At 38.6% G+C, this 24,831-nt stretch overlaps 1 long non-coding RNA gene across 1 annotated transcript; it reads right to left on the reverse strand.

Moving 5' to 3' along the window:
- Positions 1–3,545: 3,545 nt before the first annotated feature.
- On the reverse strand, positions 3,546–7,037 carry LOC112626959. The gene is made up of 2 exons (XR_003119997.1): positions 6,840–7,037; positions 3,546–3,977 (listed from the first exon to the last, which is right to left on the reverse strand). It is a non-coding gene; the product is annotated as an uncharacterized LOC112626959 (long non-coding RNA).
- Positions 7,038–24,831: the final 17,794 nt, after the last annotated feature.

Here is a 24,831-nt window from a genome sequence, read left to right on the forward strand (position 1 = left end):
AATTACAAAATAACCAATGTAATCACACCTTAATCTTGTTAAATTGAAACACTGTAATCTACATTCAAATTTCACATATGGTCAATCTTGCAAGAGCTGGGTGGATGAGCCAATGCACTATTCGGAATTTTAAATAGGGAGCCGTTCATACCTCTCCAAAGTCCATTTACTTCTTTATGAAAAATATTTCCCTGGGATGCCAGGTGCAGTGGCTCGCGCCTATAATCCCAGCACTTTGGGAGGCTGAGGTGGGCGGATCACAAGGTCAAGAGATCAAGAACATCCTGGCCAACATGGTGAAACCTGTCTCTAATAAAAATACAAAAATTAACCGGGTGTGGCGGCACGCAACTGTAGTCCCAGCTACTTGGGAGGCTGAGGCAGGAGAATCACTTGAACCCGGGAGGCAGAGGCTATAACTGTGAGCTGAGATCACGCCACTGCACTCCAACCTGGGTGACAGAGCAAGACTCTGTCTCAAAAAAAAAAAAAGACTAACTAGATAGGAATCTCATGGAAGAACTTGAAATCTAAGATAGTGGTCACTGATGGGTTATAGATGCTTTTGAGAATACATTATATTCTCAAATATTCAAATATATGTTGGACTTCTAAGCATATATTCAAATATATGTTGAAACATATAAAAGTCGGGCACGGTGGCTCATGCCTGTAATCCTGGCACTTTGGAAGGCCGAGGTGGGCAGATCACTTGAGGTCAAGAGTTTGAGACCAACCTGGCCAACATGCTGACATGCTGTCTTTACTAAAAATACAAAATTTAGCTGGGTGTTGTGGCACATGCCTGTAATCCTAGCTACTTGGGAGGCTGAGGCAGGAGAATTGCTTGAATCTGGGAGGCGGAGGTTGCAGTGAGCCGAGATCGCGCCACTGCACTGCAACCTGGCAACAGAGCAAGACTCCATCTAAAAAAACAAAACAAAACAAAACAAATCTTCCCTCCTTGGGACTGGGGAAAAAGGCTTCAAGCCAAAACGAACTTTTGTGTAATCGAAATAAAGAAAAGTTTAGCCGGGCGCGGTGGCTCATGCCTGTAATCCCAGCACTTTGGGAGGCCGAGGCGGGCGGATCACAAGGTCAGGAGATCGAGACCACGGTGAAACCCCGTCTCTACTAAAAATACAAAAAACTAGCCGGGTGCGGTTGTGGGCGACTGTAGTCCCAGCTACTCCGGAGGCTGAGCCAGGAGAATGGCGGGAACCCAGGAGGCGGAGCTTGCAGTGAGCTGAGATCTCGCCACTGCACTCCAGCCTGGGCGACAGAGCGAGACTCCGTCTCAAAAAAAAAAAAAAAAAAAAAAAAAAAAAAAAAAAAGAAAAGTTTATTTCCAGAACCCTGATACTCATGTCCAATCCTACCATAAAGAAAGCAGAGTGCATTTCAGAAAAATGTGTAACTATGTGAGAGGAAAATAGGTTTCAGCTTTTTCTTGCCAATGAATTATTTCAACCTGTTGAGAAACGTGATTTTTAAGCACAATAACTAAAGTGAAGTAGTCTCATCCATTGCTGACTCAGTGTGCCTCTCAACTGAATAGGTAGAATGTGCTGCAATTTCATTGTCTAGTCATGAAACGTACATTTGGGAGCAGAATTCCAACAGTAGAGATGCCCACTTTAGATTTGAAAAATGGTAGCCCTTTGTTCAGAGGAACCACCAAATAAATGGTTTGTTCACCTCCTGTCTGGTAACCTCCTTTTTATTTCTTCAGAGGCTGGGGATCTCACTCTGTCACTCAAGCTGGAGTGCAGTAGTACAATTATAACCCATGGCAGCCTCAAAACCCCTGGGCTCCGCTGGTCCTCTGCTTCAGCCTCCTGAGTATCTGGGACTACAGGCACATGCCACCACACCTGGCTTTTGTTGTAGTGACAGGGTCTTGTGATGTTGCCCAAGCTGGTCTTGAACTCTTGACTCAAGGGATCCTCCCGCCTCAGCCTCCCAAAATGCTGGGATTACAGGCATGAGAGCATGAGTCACTGTACCTAGCCAACCCTTCTAAATATGAATACATGTTCTTCTCAGATACAGTGAGATAATACTAGAAATACGCATGCTTTTAACAGATTAAAAAAAAAAATCCTGGAAAGAGAAAACTGGAGAATCTTAATGTTAGAGGAATAAAAGATGATTTGTTTATGAATTATCTGGACTTCTGTATCCTATCCTTTACACGCTGCTTTACTGGGTTTTAACACTTTCACCAGGGACTTGAAATCAGTGCTGCTTTAAATCAGCTCTTCCATGGGGACTGCTGATTATGGTAACCACAGGCTCTGCTATGATGCTCTGACTACAACATTACAGGGAAGATTTGGCTATTTCATTCATTCTAGCAGGCTGTTGCTACCCAGCCAGTCCCTTGTCTCTGGAGTATTTTACTGTATCTATAATAAGACAAAACAAAGGTATTTTGAAGGTTACAATAGACACAGCCTCCATAGGCATAGTCCTCTGGAGACTTGGAGGGAAAGACAGATGAGGCAAAGCAGCAGTCTCCAAATCCTCTGTGAACTGCATGCCCATACCAGAGCCCTCCACGAGCCTTCACCTACCGAGAACTTCCAGGGTTTTTCTGCAATTGCACATCCACTGCCCTCTGCTTTACTGCGTGAGTGCAATTGCATTAAGTGTACTAGAAAAAGTAAACCCTTTTTTTCCAAATCAGAAAACTGTGTGTCCTAGTGTGGCAAGAACCCCAGCTTAAAATAAGAACATCTCTCATCTCAGTTTTGAATGAGACAGAGAAGGAACAAAAAGGCATAAAGACAAGAAGCCACCAAAATGAGATTTGAAAGACATCTGTTTCAGTCGAGGACCAGATTCCCATGCAGTAGTAGGTGAGCTGCTTTACCTCTCAGACCCTTAGTTTTCTCTTCTGACAAATGGGGTGGTTTGGACTTCAAATTTTACTGTAAGGATGTGAGAGATTATCTAATGATATAGCTTCACTATAGATGTCAAGGCATGCAGCCAAGTATGGAACTTCAGACTCAATTTTTGAATTGAGTGAATGTGCTCTAATATTCTTGCTACTATGTTCTGAGGCTAAAATTTCCTATTGTTTTGAGCTTCCATAAGCTGACCTCATTTACTATGGGAACATTATAAGTATTTAGGAATATGAGGGTAAGCACCATAGAAAGAATAATTCAATCTAGATGTGAGAGGCTCTTTTTTTAAGCTTCATTAACTGATAATTATGTGAGTGCAAAACAATGCCCTTACTGTTTGATAAATGAATATTAGCCTCATGTCATGCTGATAAAAGTCATGAGCAGAACTAGACTCCTCTGCATTTGGGGGACTTTGTTATCTTGATGCTAATGGATTATGTTCATTTTATATAGATAGATATCTCAAATCTCGAATGACTCAGTAGGACCGACTTAAATTAGATTTGTCAATCCATACTCTGCTTATTTGTGTGTCCTGAATATCTTGATGGCAGTCTTACATTACAGTGTGTACTTCACATAATTTATCTATCATGACCTAAAGATTTCGATGATAGGAGAATTTGATTGATCATTAAAATCATGATTATGTATTTATTTGAAAGTATAGCATTGTGGTTTTATTTCTCCCCAAAAGTATTCTCAGAATCAGCAATATGAAATAACTTATTAAAATCTCTTTACAATGTATGCTCTTTTGGAGTGCATTGAATATTACTTCTTTGTAGATATTAGCTTCTTATAATGGAGAGTTGTATTCGTCTGAGTAGGCAGCAGCTATAATAAGTAACCTTCAAATTTCAGCAGCTTTACATAATGAGGGTTTACTTCTTGCTCATGTCACAGTTCAAATGCACACTGGTGGGAGTGGAGAGCAGAGAGAAGCATTGGACAGGGAATGGGTTCTGCCCATCAGAGTCGTGCAGTGACCCAGGTTTCTTCTGCCTTGTGGCTCCACCCCTCTCTAGGTCCCTGAGGTCTTCTCTGTTCAGTAGGTGGCTAGAAAAGGGGAGTAAAAATTATAAATGAGATGATTTTCTTACTTGGCTCAGTGTGGAAATAGCGGGACTAATTTCTACACACTTTCCATTGGCTGAATCTCTGACATGAGTATGCAATCTGGTAGGGTGACCAGAAAGAAGAGAGGACACCAATGTCAATCAGCACTGACTGTCCCCTCCACAAGATCTAGACATCAAATCGAGGATAACTAAAGATAGGTTTGGTGAACGCTTAATACACAAAAATCTTATTCTGACCATAAGAGATTAAGGTATGATTAAGGTATAATAAGATCAAGGTAAAATAAGACCAAGTAAGGTATACAAATAATTATACCATAAGATGTATGAAATATAGGTACAAATCTTCACTGACCACCATTGTCAGTGAAGATAATAAGACAAGATGTATGAATAATCATACCTTTTATAAAAGATTATGGCTATGCATGCAGAAAGCTATAAATACTGATTAACAGAGGGATAAAGTCTAACAATTCGGGAGGACTGGGAAATTGTCTTGATGTGATGGTACTGATATTGGGCTATATATTCAACAACCAGAATTCTAGATTGCTTCTGTCATTTGCTTGCTGCAAAATGCTGAAAAAGTTTCTGAACCTCAATTTTTTCGTACGAATATTCATATATTCTCACATATAAATATCATAAGACCATATGAAGGGGGATGTTCAAATTAGGTCATGAATAGGGAAAGCTTTTGTGAATGATGGTTCAAATATCCAATTAAAGTCACTGTTGTTACTATTATTTTTTAAATTCTATGTACACAGGCAAGGCTTACATTTATAAAACATTGTTCAGCACACATACACATACAAACACAGACACATCTGCACACATCAAACACACACAAACATCCAGGTAGTAAGAAAAGAATTAAATACTTTATTTTTTTGATCTTCAGAATGAAGTTGAGAGTCAACGCCTGCATATTTGGTTTCTCTGGTCACGAATACATCTTGCATCTGTGCTAGTTTCATAACCCGTCCTTGGAAAGTAGCATCAATTATCTGTGTCTGTTCAGGTAGGCTGGTTGTGGGACTCTCTGTCCTTTCTGGCTTATAATATTGTTAAGAACTTCAGAAAAATGAAGTTTGTGGAAATGTTTTTTAAACTGTAAAAAAAAAAAATGTATATACGGACGGGAGATTTATTATGATTTTGCCTAGTTTAAGTACCAAATGTCTATCCAGTTAGTTTGGGTCATCACTGTAAAAAATTATTTAAATCACACCTTTACATACCCTTTTAGCCAAAAATCTAGTGTGCTTTAAATAACACATTAAAGCAGCAAGTGTAAAGAAGTCATTTAATATATGGCATCCATTATTTTTGTTAACTTTGTTTTTACTGATCTCTAAATACCCAGGCTGCCTATTCTCAATAATATTATAATCTCATAAAGTGACATTCTTTTGTTGGGGGGTGCAGGGCACAGGGAATCAGAGAATAGGTATTTCTCAGGAATCTCAAACCTACCTTGGGTGGTCCTCAGAGCCTAGGATCAGTCTAGCCACGTACACATTCCAGGGACTAGATGAGCAAAGCCATATCACGCTTTGGAACCTGGCCCCAAATTCCTATAATTGGCAAGACCAAACCTTCCTCCTCAATTCTTCACTTTCAAGCTGTGGCTACCTGGATGACTGTCCTAGAAAAATGCTCGGCCGACAAGTTATCAGAGTTAACATCTAGGGAGGTAGAATGACAATTCTTTAGCTGACATTATTGACTTAGAGCTGGGAAGACACAAAGGCATAGTTTTTTGTTTTATGTTTTTTGTTTTGGATCAGCAAGTCCCACCTGTAAATTCTGACAAACCATGGTGTCTTCGATTGTCTAGGAGACTATAGAGAAATTCACAAGATAAAATTAGATTATCTTTGTAATGATAACTCTACGATGTATGTGACTTTTATTACGGTCAGTTCCCATTTGTCCAAGCCCCGGGCCATGCTCTGTGTTGTTTCTAAACTGGAAATGGGATTGCTGAATCAAGTTCAAACACGTCGCAGCATCGATTCCCTCTTGATCCCTCCCCTGTCATAAACTCAGCTTGGGATCACGCTTTCTGGTAGTTACCCACGTTCCCAAGCGTTTCCACTTTCTTCACCCACTTTTAGAAATGGCTTTTGCTTCTTCAGCCACCTGGAGAATGACTACTCATTTTTCACAACTCACATTTAAAATTCCTGTCTCTGGGAGGCCTGCCAGGATGCACCAGGCAGAATGAAGACTGTCTTATGTGTGATCACATAGCACGTTATATGCAGGACTATTGCAGACTTCAGCCAGCATATTGTGACTGTCTCACTCCTTTGTGTTCCTCAAGCAGATTGTGAGCTCCTTAAACACTGAGATGACATTTTAGTTTTGCATCCCCATAGCCCAGCACCTGCCCTGGCACTTTGTAAGTATTCAGAAAACACATAATGAATGAAGGAATGAAGGAATGAATGAGTGAATGATTGTCCCTCTTAGAAGAAGCAGGATAATTATAAGACAAAGCGATAGACAAGGTGCCTACTCTGAAAAGTTAAGCATTACACATTGAGACCCACACTTTGAATCAAGAGTGGAAAAAAAAAAACAAAAAAAAACAGGTAGTAATTGCAGAGGGAGGGCAGCTAAGCATGTGGCTGCTTTGGATATTTACTCATCAGACCAGACTGAAACAGCCTTAATCAGGGAAAATCAATCTGCCTGTTTTTCAGTGTAAGCATAAACATGCTGACAGTAGATGCTGCATAGGTGTTCTGAAAAATCTTACATCAACCTCAAGTTAGTTATAGCTTCATTTACTTTCTGTGTATAAGTTTGAATTGTTTATGCTTACCTGGAAGGGCAAATTTATCTTCTGCAAGCAGTATTCTATATCATGTCATGCCTGAGGTCAAACGTCTCTTAATGCACAAAATACAGTCCAAATGCTGCCTGAGATTCCATCTCTTCTCCAACTTGATCCAGTTTGCATTCACTATTCTCTATATTCACCAGCTGTCTCAGCAAAAATTGTCCACATGTCTTTCTCCATATCCTGTCACTACCCTTCACAAGTCCTCTTGTTTTCTCCAGCACCAGCATCACCCTGAAACTTCTGTGGTACCACACATGCCAATGATGTCTTCATCCTCTGAATTGTCCTTTTCATTCAAATAATCACTTACTTGTGCTGTGTTCTGCATAGTAAAATAAATTGTTCAACAGAATTCAACTTTAAATTTTCCATAAGGTTTTGTGTGTTGTTTTCCCAGGCTTATTTTACAGTTACTGATGGAAGGAACTTCGCTTCTTTGTGTTCAGTTGTAGCAGCTAGCGCAAGGCCTTGATGATCGTCAGTTTGTAATAAATGTTTGTTGATATTTGAAAATGATGCCTGGGTTTATTTACTTTTTAATTATTTTACTTTATTTTACTTTTTTGAGATGGAGTCTCGTTCTGTTGCTCAGGCTGGGATGCAGTGGCACAATCTCGACTTGCTGCAACCTCTGCCTCCTGGGTTCAAGCGATTCTCCTGCCTCAGCCTTCCAAGTAGCTGGGACTACAGGCACGTGCTGCCATGCCCTGCTAATATTTTATATTTTTAGTAGAGACAAGATTTCACCATATTAGTCAGGATGGTCTGGATCTCCTGACCTCCTGATCCTCCTGCCTTAGCCTCCCAAAATGCTGGGATTATAGGCGTGAGCCACTGCGCCCAGCTTGATGCCTGGGTTTAATAGTAACAGTAAATTAATCTTCGGAATGGAAGCTTCTGTACAGGGAGATATGGTGCTTCCTTTGGCTAGCTATTTATGAAACTCCACTCCTTTGTTGCTTCCTCTGGGGTCAGAGGAGTGGGGTTTAATAAATAGCTAGGGGCTCTGTTCTCTCACTGGCAGTAGATCACCAAGGTGATCAGTTTCAACTCTTTATGTTTTCGTTGTCTCATTGGTAAAATGGGATGGTAGTAACAGTTGTGGAAAGAAAAACATGAAAATAAAATACATGTGAAGGTTATGCTTCATGGTCAGTATACATTAAATATGAGCTACTATTTTAGTGATTTTCTCTTTTATAGGTCCTAGGGCCCAACTTCCTGTGGTCACATCCCAACTCTTCCACTTATGTATGATCTCTTGCCTTGGGCATGTCTCTTAACTCCCAAGCCTCTGTTTCTCTCTCTGTAAAATAATCAAGGCAGTAATACTGTCCTCCCAGTGTCATTCTGAGAAATAAATGAGACTACACATGTAGCACACTCAGCGGTGTGCACAGACCATAGTAAGCACTCAATAAATAGTCGCTGTGCTCATTGAGATTCCACTTGCCCATGCTGACATTTCCACGAAGAAAATGTTGCCCTTTATCACAATAAATAAATTATTTTTCTGAACGTTAAATCCCAAAATATGTCATATCCCTCTTTGGGCCTTCCTCTTGGTGCCATGGAATAAAAGGAAAAGGTGTTTGTTGTTCCATGCATTTGTTTGATGCAGTTGTTATTTTGTAGGAATGAGCTTTCTGTAAAAGGGTAGTCTTGTCTAAGTGATTTATATGTATCTGATGTAAGCATCACAGCTCTTGACAGATAGGGCCATCTATCACTATACCATGGAAAGTATACAGACATATGGCAGGGTACCACTGACCCACGTTTCTTGGGTGTGGTCAGTCCTGATGTCTCCTTCAGTACCTGTGCCACCTACCCACTGAAGAGCTCACACACACTCCTGCTCATGTGAAATGGGTACATCTATTGGCTGGAGTGTTTACATGGAATCCTATTTCTTCTTTCTAGAGAATTGCCTATGCTGATTTTAAGAAGGGATAAGCATACCATAGAATTCCTTGTAGGAGGATTAACAAATAGGTTTCTTTTGAATTCCCTCTCAGGAGAAAAATGTACAATCGAGTTGTTACCTCTATTCTAATCTAGTCAAGCTTCATTGGTTTGCAGGTCAATCTCAAAATAGGATTTTGTTTGAATCTCAGATACAACAAAGCAAACTCCTGCATAAATGCTAGCTAGGTATGGTGTATGTGTCTGTGAAGTTCCTCATAAGAAGACAAAAAAAGTTCTTTTGGCCAAACTCAGTGTATAAACTCTCTGGGATAGTGATATGCCTCTTATGACATTTAATATATTGATTAAAGTCACTAAAAACTTATCTACCAAATTTTCATGGCACATGTTTGAGACACAGCATGCTTAAGTTTCTATATGACACTCTCACTGGGAATTTTATGTCAAGACATAAAAATCCATTGACATAACATTAGGTCAGTTTTTTGTTTTTATTTTGGTTTAATTTATACCTTTAAAAGTTGATCTTTAATCCCTCTTCTTTTTCCGTTGAACCCACTTCAGTAAGACTTTTGTTTCTAAACACTTCACCAAAGCTGTGTTTGTCAAGGTCCACCATGAACCTCATAGCTAAATCCAGTGGCCTGTGCGCAGTTCTCATCTTACTTGACCTACCCCAGGATTTGACACAGTTAATCACTCCTCCTAAAACTCTTTCTTCACTTGACTTCTTAGTTATCACTCTTGATCCTCCTCTGGTTACTCCCTCTCAGTATCCTTTGCTGGGGGCTGACCCATCCTCTTCCCTTCCACAGCTCTGTCATGGGTCTTTGTAGCTTCTCTCTCTTGCATTCTCTATCTGGGTGATTGCATCCTGGCCCATGTCTTTAATGCAACTGAATTGCTAATGACTGTTGACTCTTTGGCTCTGTTCCAGCCACACTAGCCTCTTTCCCTGCCTTGCCTTTGATTCTGTTCCAGCCACACTAGTCTCTTTTCCTGCCTTGAAAATCCCAAATGAACTTCTACCTTTATAGTTGATACTCACCATAAATATACGGTTGCTCCCCTGGTAGCTGAATGGCCCCTTCTGTCACTTTCTAGAACATTTAGTTTCCATTTTCTCAGTTGAGTCCTTCCTGACCTGCCTATGTGTGTGATCTCCATAACATAACCACTCACTCCAATGCTTATTTAATTACTTTTATCAGGCAGGGGCTGAACAGGAAACAGAGGGGACACTGTTAAGGGTTTTACAGAAGAAAGGTTAACAAAGGAAATGCATATGAAGGTATAGGCAGGTTAAGGGAATTGACAAGGAATGGTGAACTACTCAGGAATGAGCAACCATGAAGCAGCTGTGTTCACCTCCAGGACTGAAAAAACAAGTGAAGATAACTATGTTACCCAAAACTGTTCGCAACCTGGAGCTATGAAAGATGAACTACTCAACAGGAATGTGGCTGGGGAAGAGCACAGCCACTTCCAAGAAGGACCATGAAGACCCAAGGGAGACAGAGGGAGAGGAAGATCAACTGAGAAGAAATACCCTTGACTTTCTCTTTTGCCTTCTGAACTCTTTCTATTATCTTCCATTGGCTGAATCAATGAAATTCCACAGGGTGCATAAAGGTATCTCAGGTTCAGCTTCCTGCCACCCAGAACAGAGCAGAAAAAGGTGGGGAATGGATCTAGGGGAGAGAACAAAGACAAACTAATAAAAGATGTTTGTAAAGGCTTATTTTCACTTGGCACTTGGGAGTGTGACATTCTACCCTGCATGGATCATGACAAAATCAGCATTAAATGTTCTTGCCTCCTTTTTGATAGGGTAACCTCTATACCATCCAAACTAATGTTGGTTGAAGTCATGACTAGTCATTGTGTCTTCTCCAAACAGCAGGAGTGGTGTTCACAGTGTTTAACAACCAGTGTGACACAGGCACAACGGTCAGAACAGTAACCCAACAAATGAGAGTAATGTGCAATACTGGGTCCAAAAGGGACCATTTGGAAGAGATGCTACAATGTGAATATTTGAAAGGGGTGATCTTTTCTTTTCCAAGGACATCTGAGAAAATTGTGCCCTTATATCCAGGAACCCGTGTGATCTATTCATAGGCAATGTGGTGAACTTGATGGAAAAGGCATCTCATTTAAACCTCCAACAACTCTTCTCTGTTTTCTTCATTTTCAGATTTGGAACCTAAGGTTCAATTAAGGTCATTTTGCCTAAGACCACTTATTTATCTGTAGTGGAGCTGGGACTGACACCCAGACTTTCTGACTCCAAAGCCCCAGCTCTCAACTAGTCTTGATATTAAGACTGCCTCCCAGATGGAATAGTGGAGGATTTAAGAACAGAAGCTGCATATTTCGAACTTCTTATGTTTTTTATTTTTCTTTCCTCATTTTCATATTTTTTTTTCCAGAGGCAGGGTCTTACTTTTGCCTAGACTGGAGTGCAGTGGTTCTGTGCCTCTAATTCTTGGGCTCAAGCAATGCTCCTGCCTGAGCTTCCAAGTAGCTGGGACTACAGGCACATTCCAGTATGCCTAGCTATTTATTTTTTTATTATTTTTTTTTTATAGAGATTGGGTCTCACTGAGTTGCTCATGCTGGTCTCAAATGAGCTTTCATTTTTTAAATGTTTCAATCGAAATCCCTGGGAAAGTCTATTCTCTTTTTATTTCCTACATGATTTTATCTTTCAAAAGTACATTTGGATTCATTCCTGAATTTGGCTAAAATCTAAAGCAGGGTCTGAAGGTACCGTGTGTTTCTCCTCCTTACCACATCCATTATCCAAACTGTATACAAAAGGCACCTAAAATATACATGTGAAATGTCTGAATAAAATTCCTTCTTACTTAGGACTGTGGTGTTAGGCTCAGCATTCCAAAGCGTGAATAGTCATAGCAGGTGACACATAAGGTTGTTCTGACACAGGTACCTATGAGACATAATTGCTACATTTTACCTTGGACTGTGCTCTTATTTTTAAAACTATAGGCCACTTGTATAAAACAATCAGAAAACCTGAATTTCCTTACTTGCTGTGTTCTTTCTACTTTTCTAAACCGCAATTTCCTGTTTCCCCTTTCTCTGCTTTACTACTGTCAATAGAATACCAACAAGAAATTACTCATTCAAACTCTTCCTTTGCAATAATTATTTTGAATCCTTAAATCCTGACCCATACCTGCAGAGGTGCCCAGATGGGCTAGGCTACCTGTGTGGATAATTGGAAGGCTCCTCTGGGTACCGCTTTTTCCATCACAGATTATAATGTCTTTGTAAAAATGAACAAACTTTGTGGGCTGGAAGAAGCAAAGATGATTATTATGACCAGGAGCATGTTGGAACCTTGATTTTTTTGGTGTGTGTACATCACACTTGTCTGCCTAAGTTAATGAAGGAAGAGTGAAGACTTACTTATCATTTTAATACAGTTTTGAGTTTCTCAAGAGAGAATTTCTCATTTGTCTCAAGGTGATTTGAGTGTGTGTGTGTGTGTGTGTGTGTGTGTCGGTGTGTAGGGTGTATTCAGGTTGTCCAGATGATAAATAGTGCCCTAGGTAAGTTGCGGGCTATATATGTAAAAAAATAGAAGTAATATTGCAATGGGAAGTTTTCAGATAAAAGTAGAATTCAATTTTGTTTTGAAAGGCTATGATGAATGTTAACCACTTTTTTGCTGAAATTCTTTTCCAGACACATCTTAATGTTTTAAAATGATCCTTATGTGATTTTTAATATAAAATACATAATAATGTAGATAAATTCTGTTATTAATAACATTTGAGGGAGTGATTTGTTCTTCATTTCCTTTTTCCACTCCCTTGAAATAAAGACAGAGCTATGGTGTGCAAGGCTGTAATGTTAACCGAGTTTTGTAGGTTTTTTTTCCTTGTTCCTGGAGTTCTACAACTGAGAAAATTATTTCCCTGGTTTTCTCACAATGAATTTCTGCATGTTTCATTCAAAACAACGATAACGGAAACATACCCTGCATGTAATACATCTAAACACCCACAAATAAACAGTGATTGAGATTAATGCACCTTCAGCTTGTGCTTATTCTTATGCACTTATGTAGGCATGAAGATTTAATTTTCCCTGTCACATGAAGCAAATACCATCTCTTATGTGGCAGATTTGTTTTGGGGCTCTCTCTCGTACCCTTATTTCTCACATTGCTGTTTTGACATAGTATTAGCCCATTAAATACTTTCATGAAATACTGAAGAACAATAATTAGTAAATAGAATGAACACATGAAAAGTTTCATTTTGTACCCAATGTAAGTAGTATAGATGTCTTCTTGCTTTGTTTTAAGTTTCTTTTTATTGTACATTTTAAGGTGTACAATATGAAGTTTTGATATACATATAATGAGCACTTCAGTCAAGCAAATTGACATATCCATCACTCTTCATAATTACCTTTATGTGTGTGAGATAAGAGTACCTAACATCTACTTTTCACACATTTTCATGATGCAATACAATATTATCAATAATAGTCACCACGCTGTACATTAGATCCCTAGACTTACACATCCTAGATAATTGCAAGTTTGTATGCTTTGACCTACTTCTCCCCATTTCCTCCCTGTTATTCCTGCCCCTGGAAACCATGTTGTACTCTCTGTTTCTACGTATTCAACTTCTTTTTTTTTTTTTTTAAAGATTCCATGTATAAGTGAGATCACACAGTACTTTTCTTTCTGTGTCTGGCTAATTTCGCTTAGCATAATGTCCTGTTGATTCGTCAGTGGTGTTGCAAGTGGCAGTATCTTTTTCTTTTATAAAACCGAATATTTATGTATATTCACACGCTATAGATACCGTAATTTCCTTATCCATTCATCCATTTACAGGCACTGACGTCGTTTCTGTATCTTGACTATTGCAAAGAATGCTGCACTGAACAAGGGAACACAGACATCCGTGTGGGGTGGTGCTGATTTAAGATGGGGTACTGAATGTCTTTGTCCTTTTAAAATTTTGAAAATATTTTTCTCTTTTGTTCCAGAAATAGTACCCATATTTCTCAGATTCAAAATGTGCCCTGAGATATGTTAACAGCACAGATGTTATATTTATTAGAAAGTTTATATCATCAGTAATTTTAGTTTCAGGTGGCCAGTGGTAACACAATTTTTTTAAGCTTTAAAATGATGTAATACATTTAGCAAGAACTAAGGTGACTTATGTGATCCAAAAGATAATATCATCTCCAATACGGATTACTTTTGTATGTGTAACATTTTGTCACATTCTTTGTCATGGGACTTGAAATGTGGGTCTTTAAAATGTGGTCCCCTTTCTCTGTCATACCCCACATTCAATTAATTGCCAACTCCTGAATTTTCTGTCTTCAATGTTTCCCCTCTCTGCCATCATTTTTATCACTCATTCTATCATCATTCTGATAAAAGGCCCTCTACCTCTTTATCTGTGGTCTTCTACCTCTTTATCTGTGGTCTGTGGTCTTTCTTTTTGTTTTTGTTTTTGTTTTTGAGACAGAGTCTTACTCTGTTGCCCAGGCTGGAATGCAGCTACATGCGATCTCAGTTCACTGCACCCTCCATCTCCCAGGTTCAAGCAATTCTCCTGCCTCAGTCCCCTGAGTAGCTGGAATTACAGGTGTGTGCCATGGCACCCGGCTAATTTTTGTATTTTTAGTAGAGATGGGGTTTCACTGTATTGGTGAGGTCGGTCTTGAACTCCTGACCTAAGTGATCCATCCACCTTGGCCTCCCAAAGTACTAGGATTACAGGAGTGAGCCACCGTGCCCAGCCGTTATCTGTAATCTTTCTCAAATCAAAACCTTTCCACGAGGTTGCCAGATGACTTCATAAAGACGTGAATCTCTAAACATTGAGAATCCTCACTGGACTTCAAATTAACAGCAAATCCCTGATGATATTCTCTCAGTGAGGCTCTCTCCTATTCTTTCAAGCTGATCTTCTAGAATATTCTCTGTAGGAACTTGACATTCTCGCCCAACTCAGTTATTTCTGAATGCGTCTTTTGTGTATGTCTGAAACTTTTTGTTGTTGTGTTCTTTTTTACCCAACTTGTGCTTCGTGACTAAACATAGCCCTTTACTTTTGTGAAGCCTTTCTTGAACCATCAGCCAGGTAGGGCTGAGCTCCTGTTCCCCAAACTCACTGAGCTTTCTCTGCCATTTTATTACTCTATCTAACTGGGCTGTGCATTACAATGACTTTAATTAATGAAATAGATACTATTTATCATATGCATATTATCTAGAGGTTTGCAATTGTGATCTTATTTATTCCTCTACCAACTTAAAAAGGAAGGTATAAATGTAGCTTAGCAGGATTGATCCTATGCTTCCAAGTAATGTAGAAGTATCACACAGGTGAATCATGCTGACTTTCATATCTCTGTGCTTTGCAGTGGCCTCAATTACAACCACTTGTATTTAGTACTTCTTTACTCTTTCAGATTTTATGCCCCTTGAGGACAGGGCTTACTCTTGCTCATAATTGTATCTTCCACGTAAGGTACTTTTTGTGTAGTTTGATACTTTCCCAAAACTATAAAAAAGATATCAACGTAGTAACTAAGGGGAAAATAACCTATTAGGATGGAAAATAAAGCAGTCTCTGTGTGACCCCCATGGTTTAATCTGGATGGGGAACGTGGATAAGGGATATATTTTTAATATCGTTTCTTCTCACTTTCAGAGACCTTATGTACCTTGACCTGAGAATTTTATCTGGGACAAGGCAAAGAAAAACTGCAATGTCAAAGCTTTTCCGAGTTCCTAGTGTTGCTGAGGGTGTTGACCTATGGCAGCTGGCTCTTTAGTTAATCACATTAATGATGCTTTTAGTTTTAAAAATAAGAGCCAGGTGTAGTCCAATCAAGGAAAGTTGAGACAAAGGGGAAATGAATTTGTTCTATGAGTTAAAAAGGGCTTTTTTCCTCCAGTTTTTCACCTGACAGCCTAAGCCTAAAAGATTTAACAATGGTGTTTGTACTTAATGGCTAGTAATTATGTAGTACAGCATTATTTGAGGCAAGTACACATATAAGAAAAAAAAAATTAGACTACAAGACAGTCACCAGTAAAGGAAATTGGTAATTATACTGAAATCCAAACCTTCCTCTTTAAAGATCTCCTGTGATGATGGAGAAGGCCAGTTGTTTGAGTCCCAAAATGTCATACCCAACCTGAATTTCAATCCCTTGCGGGCAGTTTGCTTAGAGGCAGAAAACACAGTTCTCTGCAGACCCATCCTCATTTATTTGCATGTATTCCCTGGTAGGTTCGCTGTTGGCTTTTGTCAAATAATGTCGATTCTTAAATCCGGAATTAGAAGATACAAAAGTGCCTTGGTCTTATCCTAGGGGATAGGATGGGTGTCAAGACTCAGAGAAAGTTCAATTCCAATGAGAGGCATATTTGATGGGAGAGAGGACCAGAGGGAGATGGCCACCCATATTCATGTCAGGGAAAGCAGTTGACATGTGGCCTGAAAGATAATAGGGACATGGAAAAGGACTTAAATCAGTTGTATTATCATAAGGCCCTATAAAGGAATCTGTATTACTTGTCATTAACTTTGCCTGAATGGCAAAGTGAGCTCTATTTAATTAAATGAAAGCCTCAGTACTCTTATTAGAAAAGAAGAACTACAGCAGGTCCATATGGTCCCTACTATGAAACATGCAAAGCCTCAAAGTCTCAGGCTTGAGCAGCCTCAGCTGCCGCCTATTAGCATGAATGGTAACAGCATGATCATATCCTCAGACCTTATAACATTCATAACCATAGAGTTGTAATTTTACTCTTACAGTGACAAATGAGAAATTATAAACATTTAATTTGGAGGGAAATTTAACATATTATTCCCTAAGTCCACTTGGCAAGTGAAGGAGGCTATTAATATAAACTCATTACATTGCAGTATTGCATCCCTACAATCACAAAAGCTGGCTTTTTAAAATCACAAGTGACAAGTTGAGGTGGAAGAAATTCTGCATTTATACGCCTTCTGTCAAAGTGAAGCATCTTGGACAATGCATACACCTGTCTGAATGTCAAGACCTATGCCCTCGGACTTCAGGGTGTTTATACATTTGGCTTTCAAATTGGAAACTCCACATTAAAGCATCCAGATTTTCTCTGGCTTTATTAAAGCGGCTCCAGAACAAGGTGAAGGAAGTGAGTTTCTCATCCTGGTCGGGGCTCTTGGTCCGTAACTGTGCTTTAGTGCACTCTCCCAGTGGGTAAGGATGGAGTGTTAGCACAGACAGCAGAGTTAAGCCGGAATGTCCTGCGGAGCCTCACCATCACAAAGGGTAATACTACTTTATCGATCCCTTCCACACTGTCTCCCACCGTTGTGTTAAGCCTGTGGCGAGTACAACCTTTACAAAACGAGATCTGGCGATATGACTTACTTTCTAACTTGAACGTGAACTTAAAAAAAATGGATAAAAGCGTGTTTTGTAGGAATGGCATGGTGTTGGCATTTCACAGCGTAAATGATAAAAATAAAATCAAAGTCAAGTATCTCAACAGAGGGAAAAAAGTCACATTGAGACTTGCACACACGCATATAAAATGGGGCCACATTCTTCCACTTAAAGCAGAAACAGCTTCATTTGCTCATGTTCTATTGAATTATCCAGCCTTTTCTTGTTACCTTAAGAAAGGCAACATTGTTAGCATATATTTTTAGAGATTCAATGCTCATTTTCATTTCAGACTTTATGAACGTACATCAATGAGGTTAGGAGAGGTTCCATATGTTTAAATTGAGACAAATGGATTGATTTCCCCCCAAATATTGATGATTTATAAGCTGTTATGCGTTGTGATATTTTTTTCACTTAATAAGGCATTCCACTCTCAAGGAGTTAAAAAAAAAAAAAAAAGCATTTTCTGAAAGCTACATGGAAACATGTTTTTAATTGGCACTGTCCTCATCCTTCCAAGGATAATAGGAAAAAGCTTCTACTTCACCGCTTGCATGATTTTTGATTTTACCTTTGTTTGTCACGATGCAGAATTAAGGGGGAAAAAATTGGCCGTGAGGTACCTTTTAAAAAGGCTTTCCCTTTCATTGTACGTACTAATGGGATGAGAGAGAAGTAAAAGACAGATTTATTTTTATGTTTAATCAAGTCCTATAATTATTGCATTGTGGTTACTGCTTTGAGCATTACATTTTCAGTAAGTAATTTATCAGCTACATTCCTTTTTATTTTATTTTATTTCATTCTGGAGAGGATTAACAGTTACTATAGGATTTATACATGGTAGGCATTTTTCCCCTTTAGTAAATAAGGCTTATTGGTGGCATAGATTTCCTGAGCACCTCCCCCACACACACAACCCTGGCTCCCCACCGAATTTCTGCTTATATACTTACAACTTTTAGTTTGTCGTTCATTTCTTGACCTGACTTCATTAGGAATGTCTTTATGGCTGATAGGACCAGAGGACAACAGAAGAAATTCAGAGATAGATTTACCAACTTTTACAGACTTGTCCACAACTCCGTTTTATCATTGAACGTCTCAGGTCCTTAGGAAGCCCTTAGCCCCTGTCAAACCAGTAAGGTTGGTCACTGTGTGGTTTGGGCACAGTCTTGGAGCTGGCATGTCTGGATATAAGCTGCATGTGCAAAGTTTTAAAATAATAAAGATGAACTTTCTTCCAAGCTGGGAGAATAGAAAAGAAGGCTGAGACAACAGAGCAGATGTGAAGGATATTCATGGAAAGGCAGGACTTGGCGAAGCTGGAGAAGGAGCCAACCCGGGCCAAAGCTGAGTCCTGTTGGTACTGTTTGACCTGGTTCTGGTTCTTTGGCTGTGTCCTCCCACTTCCATTCCTCCCAGCCCTTTTCAGAGTAAGTGCTTCCTTTTTTTTCTTTTTTGAGACAGAGTTTCACTCTTGTTGCCCAGGGTGGGGTGCAATGGTGTTATATCTTGGCTCACCACAATGTCCGCCTCCCGGATTCAAGCAAATCTCCTCCCTCAGCCTCCCGAGTAGCTGAGATTACAGGCATGTGCCACCACACGGGGCTAATTTTGTATTTTTAGTAGAGACCAGGTTTCTCCACGTTGGTCAGGCTGGTCTCGAACTGCTGACCTCAGGTGATCTACCTGCCTCGGCCTCCCAAACAGAGTAAGTGCTTCTTTACAAATCCTTCTCTCTCCCTCCTTTTCTTGGCTTTTCTTCATTCCTCCTGGAGAAAGAAATTGCCCCAGCCTGACCTGACCAGTTATCTGTAGACCGGTTGAATTTTGCTGTCGGAAGGCAGCAGTTGCCCATTGAACAATACAGGGGTTAGCGTCACCAACTTCACCTTGCAGTTGAGAATCTGTGTATGGCTTTTGACTCCCCCAAAACTTAACTACTCATCGCTTACTGTTGGATAGAAGCCTGACTGGTAACATCAGTAGTTAATTAACACACGTTTTGTGGGTTATATGTATTATATGCTGCATTCCTAAAATAAGGTAAGCTAGAGAAAGGAAATTGTTGTTGAGAAAATCAGAAGGAAGAGAAAATATATTTATTAAGTCGAAATGGATCATCATAAAGTTCTTCATCCTGGTCATCTTCAATCCTAGGAGGGGGAGAAAGAGGACGAGTGGGTCTTGCTGTCTCTGGGGTGGTAGAGGCTGAAGGGGTGGAGGAGATAAAAGGGGAGCCAGGAAAGGCAAGCACACTGGCTGTAGCTTTTATCTAAAAAAAAAAAAAATCCACATGTAAGTGGACCTATGCAATTCCAACCTGCGTTGTTCAAGGATCAACTGTATTTTGATTCCTCAATCCTAGTGTTTCTTTGTTAATAAGGGGAGTCTTCAAGCAGAATAGCACAGAGATGGGCTAGGAATAACCATGGTATGTACTTGCGGAATGATTTTCCTAAAAGATTTTGCAGAAAATTTAGGCACAGCAGTCATGGTATTTTAGAACCTATGACAACAAAAATGCTGACCTGGTTGGCCTGATTTTCCCTGAAATGAGGTTATTTAAGTTTGTTATAGAAACCAATCTAGCGGTAACCCTTTATTCCTCTGTAGTCTTATTCAAAACTCCCTTTTTCTTCTTCCTTCTCACCCTCTCTTTCCTTCCTTCTCTTCATTCTTTCTTTTGAATCAACACAAGTGTTTACATTTCAAAATTCTTCTTTTCCTTGGTTCTCTGGGTTTTTTGTTTTTGTTTTTGTTTTTTTTCCCTAGGGAGCAGCTCATTTGTGTGTGTGTGTGTGTGTGTGTGTGTATTTTCTTGTTCACATATCCTACCTTTAGGTCAACATGTATAACAAATATATTGTTGAGTAAAGCACAAAATGTTTAAATGTGTCTGGCTCAACACGAGTAAAGAAATGATGCTGCATAAAACAGAAAATATATAAATGAGTTCCTACTTTTTGCAAATAAATATACTAATGAAAATATTAAAATTTCACACAGCCAATTCTGTATGTAATCAAAATTGCGAAGTATGTGGGTTTCAGTAGAGTGAAGGAGAAGCATGTTAAAGTAATTTTTCATTGTAACATAACACATTAAGAATACCTAACTCTTCTATTTTTGCTTTGTTATGAAACTTAAGAAATCTACATATTACATTTTGCCTGAAACCTCGGATTCCTTTAGAAGGGATTTAGAAGTAAAGCACTTTTCCTTATCCTCTGTGTCCAGGTACTGTGTGTGGGTAGTCCCTGTTTATTTCTACAAAAAAGGCAAATACATTTATAAATAGCAGATCTTATTTGAGGTTTTATCCATAATAAAAGTTAAATTAGGAAAGATTTCATAATAACTAATATCCCTATCAAATTCAGTACACAGGTATCATTTGTTTTCTTATTAAAATTTAAATATGTAGTAAAACATTTCAGGTAAACATTATTTTAGCATTTGCTATTTGGATGCTTGGAAGGAAAATAGCATAGCTAATGATATTGATTTAAATTTTAAAAAATACTTGCAGGAGAAGTTCTGCTAATATCTTATATATTTATAATGATTTTTTTTCTAAATCCAATTGAGTAAATATGAAATTATTCTTCAAATAGGTTGCTACAGTACTTCAATGTATCCATTAAGCATTAAATAAATGTTTCTTATTTCCTTGAAAGGTTTTTGTTGCCTTTTTAAAGTACACTGTAATCCCAGTTGTATTTTGATTTGGAACATCATTCTGAGTTTTTCTATTTTCTGCTGCATTATTTTAAGACTAACAGTGATTAGATGAATTTATACTTTTAAGAAATGGATTCAGAAATCTGTCTAAAATATTTTATAAACTTTTTATGTTCTTTATTGTTTTTACAACATTAGAAAATGTCTACTTTTAAAAAAAATCCATAAATTCTGATTTTCCATTTGCCTTTTTGGCTCTAAGCCAAAATAAGTTGTCAGAGAAGTAACTTTTTTATTTTTGAGGGGAGGAATGGAAATGAAGAAAATTTCCACATGTGCCCACAATTTCTTATGTTTTTACATTTCAGATGTGGTGATACCGGATTCTATTCCTCCACTGCTGCTTTTGCAGGGAAACCCTCCCGAAATAATGATACTAATAACCTCATGCTCTTTTGAGTTCCAAATTATTTTGAGGTGATCTTATGAAACGTGTGCATTTTTTATTAATATTAATGCATTTTTAAATATTTACAACTCATTTTAAAAAATCAATATTGCGTTTAAATGCAAGAACAAATGCTGATATTAAAGTGTCCCACTGTTTCTTAAAAAAGATTATTTTCCTTAGATCTTAATTTCTGTTCTCCGTCCTCTTTCCCACAAATCAAGGGGAACTAATATTATTTATACAATTTAGGCAAGGTTGCATTTAAAGGCCCATTATGCTGTTTCTCACCATGGTTTTCTGTGAATCATCCCTCACTTTATACCTCGCATTCATACACATGATTAGAAATGCTGGTATGGCTTGTATGTAAGGTCAAGCATGAAAATGATGCTGGTTTGATGATGTATTCAGCTTCATATTGGTCCTGACTCTACCACTTACTTGATGTATACGGTTTTTAGGAAATCATCTCTCCTCAATTTCCAAGTGTGCAAATCTGATAGGTATAGTACTTATTAGGAAAATAGATGCTTAAGTCACAGTTGCCCTTTTAGCAATGTATCATATTTACATATCAGGAACAAATAACATGTTGTGAAACATCTTCTTTGTCAGCTAGACAATACAGCCAACCTCTTCCTTGATTTTGATAATTTATGTGGCCATATTATGATCTCTGAATGTGCTATCTACCCAGAATCAGGCCAGTAAACATTTGTTGAATAAATGTATCATGTTAGGTTTCTTGTTGTTTACCAACCCAGCTGTTTGAATTTCAACTTGGGGACACACTTTTTACTCTTCAGAAAAATAAGAGATCAACCAGATTATTCTAAAGATTTTTGCTAGCCCTCAGATTCTACGATTGTGTAACATATATATTTTATATATCAATGGCTCATATCCAAGCAAGCCAACTTGCAAAATCAGCAATATGAACCACCTGAGCCATGACGAAAAAAATGGCCACTTACTGAATTTTTAAGACACATTTCTGATATGGATTTCAGAAGTGGAAATGTACCAATATAATTAATTTACTACAACTAGTATGGTAAATCAATTTTAAGTACACACCTAATTTTATACATTAACAGTAATTTTGTAATTTTCTTCTTGACTTAGAAAAAGGACATTTTCTAACATTTATTTTTTGGCCTAGAAGCACACATACCTTTGAAACCTCTATATTCAGAAAACATACGTTATTTTTAGATCTATTTTTGGCCACTCGACCTATGTACACAAAACTCACTCAAAAGAACAGATTACTTGGTGTTTTCAAGGAGAATTATACTAATTCCTGTTGTTGAAAACATATTCTTTGAAGATATCTGAGAGAATGAATTCTTAGCTTGCAATATATTTTTGAACCAGAAAATAGGGAGGGGAACATGAGGTGAGGAATTAAAGTTTATGTTGTTACAACCTAGAATAGGCCATTTCCTTTCCGCCATTTTGCCCTGATTGCAGCAACTGAGCTGTGTATTTTTCTTGTGACTGAGGCTTGTTAAATACAAGCCATAGTTAGCATTTATAGAGGACCTTATACCAAGATAGGAAAGTGCAAGAAATACTGAAAATACCGTTTATAAATTACACATAAACATCGTAATGGTAAAAACTTTTTGTTTTTGCTTTTTGTTGGGGGGTGGAGGGAAGTGTCTCATTTCTACACTATTTCAGTATCATGTCAGAGCACTTAAAGGGCGGCAGAAGTGATCAGGATCACTTTGCTAGTGTTTGGGATCTGTACATGCCTGACCCTTATGTGAATATATTCTAATGAGTCCTCTTGAACATAACCCAATTCTATGTTAGAAGAGCATTCCTATACTGACCTATCCAAGAAAGTCAACTCATTTCTCCTTCTTACGCCCTCATTCCATCTGTGCTGCCTGACCTAACACTGATCTATTTTGCAGTCCTCAGGCTACCTCAGGCTATCTGCCAACAGCTGATTTCAAACTGGCCCCGCTGGGTATAAAGGTGTGGCGCACAAGAGTTAGAACCCAAACCTGGAATTCTATTCTTAGTCTTTTAGGTAAGATGCAGCAGAAAACACTTAGCTTTTCCCAGCCTTAGTTTTCTCATGAGGAGCACGCAACCTGGATCCCGCGCATGCGCAGTTCACAATGGGGTTCGCGCTCCTCTGAGAATTTAATGCTGCTGCTGATGTGACAGGAGGCAGAACTTAGCTTTTTCACTCGCATCTCCTGCTGTGTGGCCCTGCGGGTTAGGGACCCCTGCTCTACATACATATGTTCATACACACATATGTTAGAGGAGGGTTCCCCAGTCAGTCCCCAGGGTGGCATGCGTGACACCATAATATTTAATATAAATTAAATATACGTATGGCTATATTATCGTGTCATGCATGTCATTAAATAAAAATGATTCTTTTTCTCAAAAACAAAATAAATTACGACAAATAGTAGTTTTCATAATCTCTTCCTCCCACCCCTGTGAATGTTCTTGTTCCCTGACCTTGAGTCACCAAGCCCATGTTGGAGATCACTGCTTTAAATACTTCGCAAAATGCAAAATATAATTGATGTAGTCGTTACTATAGACTGTAGGCTGCAGACTGAATTCCAAACTTCAGCTGCTTTATCATTTCTGTTGTGATAAATAACTTTATGTCCTCTTCTTTACTACTCCAAACAGGGTTCAAAGCACAACTTCTGCTGGTTGGTTATTAGGTTAATATGGGAGCAATCAAAAGGGATTCTAAGATCTTTTGCATTTTTATCCAATATGAATAATATTAAAAGCCTGTAGCCCTTTGTTAAAATAATAACTGACATTTGTGCAGTGCTTAACAGTCTGCAAATCTCTTTCAGACACTTTAACCTATTTAATCCTCCCAATCTGCCTGTAAGCTAGGTACAGTCAACATATTCTTACAGAAAAGCAACTGAAGCATCTTCATTTTATGAACTAGCTTCTGGCTTTAGTACCCATGGAAAAGATGCTTTCTATGGCATCTCATTACCTTGATATTTACCCCATTGATCACTGAAATTTTCAAAAATAAAGATGGTAATCAGAATTTTTTTATTTTACAAAGGCAGCCAATTGAATAAAGCAATGTATTTCCCTTTGCAACTTTTCTACTTCCCTGTCTTTCTCTAATACAGATAATTTTATGTGTCTACTTGGCTGGAATAAGGGATGCCCAGACAGCTGATAAAATACGATTGTGTATGTCTCTGAGGTTGTTTCTGAAAGGGTTTAACCTTTGAATCAGTAGACTGAGATCTGTCCTGACTAATGTCAGGAGTGTGGGGGGCGGGGCAAGGATCATTCAACCCTCTGTAAGCCTGAATAAAACAAAAAGATGGAGGAAGGGCTAAATTGTCTCTGTTTTCTTTTGCTCGGTCATCCATCTCCTCCTGACTTCAGACTAGAGCTCCTGGTTCTCCAGCCTTCTCAATC

Source organism: Theropithecus gelada, chromosome 6 (genome assembly GCF_003255815.1).
Source record: "Theropithecus gelada isolate Dixy chromosome 6, Tgel_1.0, whole genome shotgun sequence".
NCBI lineage: Eukaryota > Metazoa > Chordata > Mammalia > Primates > Cercopithecidae > Theropithecus > Theropithecus gelada.